Raw genomic sequence first — 3,389 nt, forward strand, 5'->3', positions numbered from 1 at the left:
CCCTTTCATCCAAGAAATTTTTACCCAACCCCAGAACTACAGGTATATAAAACATGTATACAAACCAAGTATCTACTGACAATAAATTTATGTTGCAACAAATGTTTTAAGCATTGTACAACCCAATAACTTATTTGCATGAGACTTGGAGAAAATCCAGTTTAAATGAGAATTGAAGGCAATTTTGGAAAGAAGGGAAGAAAGGGAGGCACATAGAGACTTTTTAAAAATTGTTTTATTGGGGCTGGAGAGAAAGCACAGCGGGCAGGGCGTTTGCCTTGCACATGGCTGACCCAGGTTCAATCCCTGGCATCCCATATGGTCCTCTGAGCACCACCAGGAGTAGTTCCTGAGTGCAGAGCCAGGAGAAACCCCTAAGTGTCGCCGGGTGTGACCCAAAAACAAAAAAAAATTGTTTTATTTGGGGCTACACTTGGTGATCTTTTGGGGCTACTCCCGACTCAGTGCTCAGGATTTGTTCCCAGCAGTGCCCTGGGAACCATTCTGTTGTGCCAATTCTTGAGCTATCCCTGGCCTCTGGTAGAGCTTTTGTTTGAAAAGCCCTTCCCCCCCCACCCTCCCCAAATGCTTAAGTTATAATATGAATATAGTTAAGCATTCAGCTTGCTCCTTGGCTCATGTGTCAACTTTTCTTCTTTGAAGGGATGGGGTGGGGCGTTGAGGATGAGATCACAGTCTCTGGTTCTCAGGGGGCTACTCCAGGCTCAGTCGTCAGGGGACCCCGTGGTACCAGGGATCAAACTTTGCTTCTCCCATTTGCAAAGCATGTTTCACCCTTTGAGCTACCTCCCTGGGCTGACAGCTGCCTCATAAGCAATAAAGACCACCATTCAACACCAACTGACTCCAGTCAGCACAACTGGAGAAGGGGGTTGGAGTCCACACTACAAAGTGCCTTACGTAACAGCACTGTTTATGGATGGCAATAGAAACAAAGTTCCTTCCCTGATAGTGATAGTACAGCAAATAGGGCATTTGTCATGCATGCTGTCAACCTGGTTGGATCCCTAGCACCCCAAACGGTCTCCTTGAATCTGCCAGGAGTCATCCTTGAGCACAAAGCCTCCAGTAAACCCTGAGCACTGCCAGTTGTGGCCCCAAACAAAACAAAAACTGTTTAAGAGTACTGGAGTTATAGTGTGAACATAGCACTGCACTGTCCTCCCATTGTTCATCGGTTTGCTCGAGCAGGCACCAGTAACATCTCACAACAAATTGTGTGACTTCTTGTTACTATTTTTGGCATATCGAATACGTCATGGGTAGCTTGCCAGGCTTTGTCATGCGGGTGAGATATTCTCAGTAGCTTGCCGGGCTCTCCAAGAGGGACAGAGGAATCAAACCCAGGTTGGTCACGTGCAAGGCAAACGCCCTACCTGTTGTGCTATCACTCTAGCCCTAGAAAGTATTGACACAGAAAAAAAAAGTTGCATATGTTCAATGGAACCCAATTCTTTAGGGCAAATGATCTGTATTGCTGAGATCTCTCATTCCAACCTGTTCCTTTTAAAATATGCCAAATGCATTATCCCTCAACGTGAACCACATAGCTGTAGCCCACTTAACTGGGTGCACTGAGAAGAAACATGGGAAAGAGCTGATTTTCAAATCATAGGGTTTTTTGGTAGAGGTTTGCTATCAAAATTCAAATTACTCCCTCTCCCAAAAAGGAAAGACCTCATCCTACAAATTTAATTGGTAAACTCTTTTAAAAAAATTTTTTTTAATCTCTGTAAACAAAAGTGTGAACATATTGATCACTTGACTTCCCGTTACTCGTCGATTTCTCGAGCGGGTGCCACTAACGTCTCCATTTGTCCCTGTCGTGTGCTAGTGTAGCACAATGGCGTCTGTTCGCTCTAGGAACATGAAGAACCGATTGTTCATGATCTTGATGAAGAAGTGTGACCATCTGGTAGGTGGGCGGCCACGCGGTCTTTTGACATCCCGTGGAATCCAGTCGGTAACAGCTCTAGTCCAGTGGTTGTCTTTAAATCTCATTACGTGACCAGTCCATCTGATTTTTGACACCTTGGCAAACGAGACAGTGTCCCTGATTCTTGATCGTCGATGGATGTCGGAACTCCGGATTCTTTCTCTCATTTGAGTGAAACGTGATAGCTCTTTCAATTCCTCTTTGGGAGACCCGAATAGCGTTCACATCCTGTTTATGTAGGGCCCAGGTCTCTGAGGCATATGTTAATGCAGGAAGAACAGTGGAACCGAAGAGATGTGCCCAGAGCCAGAGATTCTTCATCCTCTTAGCTATTTCTTCGACGTTCTTGAAGGCGTTCCAAGCCGCCCTCTTCCTCCTGTGCAGCTCGGGTGCCAGGTCATTTGTCATGTTGACTTCTCGACCTAGGTACACATAGCTATAGCACTCGGAGATGGTCATTCCGTTGAGAGCGAATGGGGCATCAGGAACGAGGCTGTTTCTCATAAACATTGTCTTCGTAAGATTCAGCTGTAGTCCGACCTTTCCACACTCACAGTCGAAGTTGGCCAGCATTTGTGCCGCTTAGCTGATGTTTGGTGTTATTAAAACAATGTCATCAGCAAAGCGGAGGTGGTGTAGTTGCCGACCATCTATCTTCACTCCCATTCCTTCCCATTCCAGTTGTCGCATGATGTTCTCGAGGGTGGCACTAAAGAGTTTCGGTGAAATGGTATCACCCTGCCGAACCCCTCTCTTGACATCAATGATTACTTCTTTGTAGAATGGTGAGATCCTGGTAGTGAATCCGTAATACAGCTCACGGAGGATCTTGATGTATTGAGCTTGAATGCCCTGATTGGCTAGGGCTTCAATGACCGCTTCCGTCTCAACAGAATCAAAGGCCTTCTTTAAATCAATGAACGTTAGACAGAGCAGCATCTTGAACTCCCGAGAAACCTCAATGAGCTTGGTTATCATGTGGATATGGTTGATGGTGCTGAATCCTTTGCAGAACCCGGCTTGCTGGCATGGTTGTCCTTCATCTAGTGCTCTGCCAATTCTATTTAGGATGACTCGAGTGAACAACTTGTAGATGACAGACAGTAGGCAGATCAGGCGATAGTTGCCAATGTCATGGATGTCTCCCTTCTTGAACAGTAGTAAGGTCCTGCTGGTTTTCCATTGGGATGGAACCTTGCATTCAGACAGGTAGCGTGTGAAGAGCCGAGCCAGTGTATTGATGAGTACAGACGGCAGGTTCTTCAGGTGTTCAGGTCTGACCTTGTCTGGGCCAGGTGAACATATGATGTAAATATTAAATTTTAAGTAATTGTTTTGGAGCCACACCTGATGCGCCCAGGGGCTATTCCTGCCCCCCATACTCCCAGCAGTGCTCAGGGTGCCAGGTAGTATGAATACAAGGATTGATCCT

Source organism: Sorex fumeus, unplaced genomic scaffold (genome assembly GCF_029834395.1).
Source record: "Sorex fumeus unplaced genomic scaffold, SorFum_2.1 ptg000002l, whole genome shotgun sequence".
NCBI classification, from domain to species: domain Eukaryota; kingdom Metazoa; phylum Chordata; class Mammalia; order Eulipotyphla; family Soricidae; genus Sorex; species Sorex fumeus.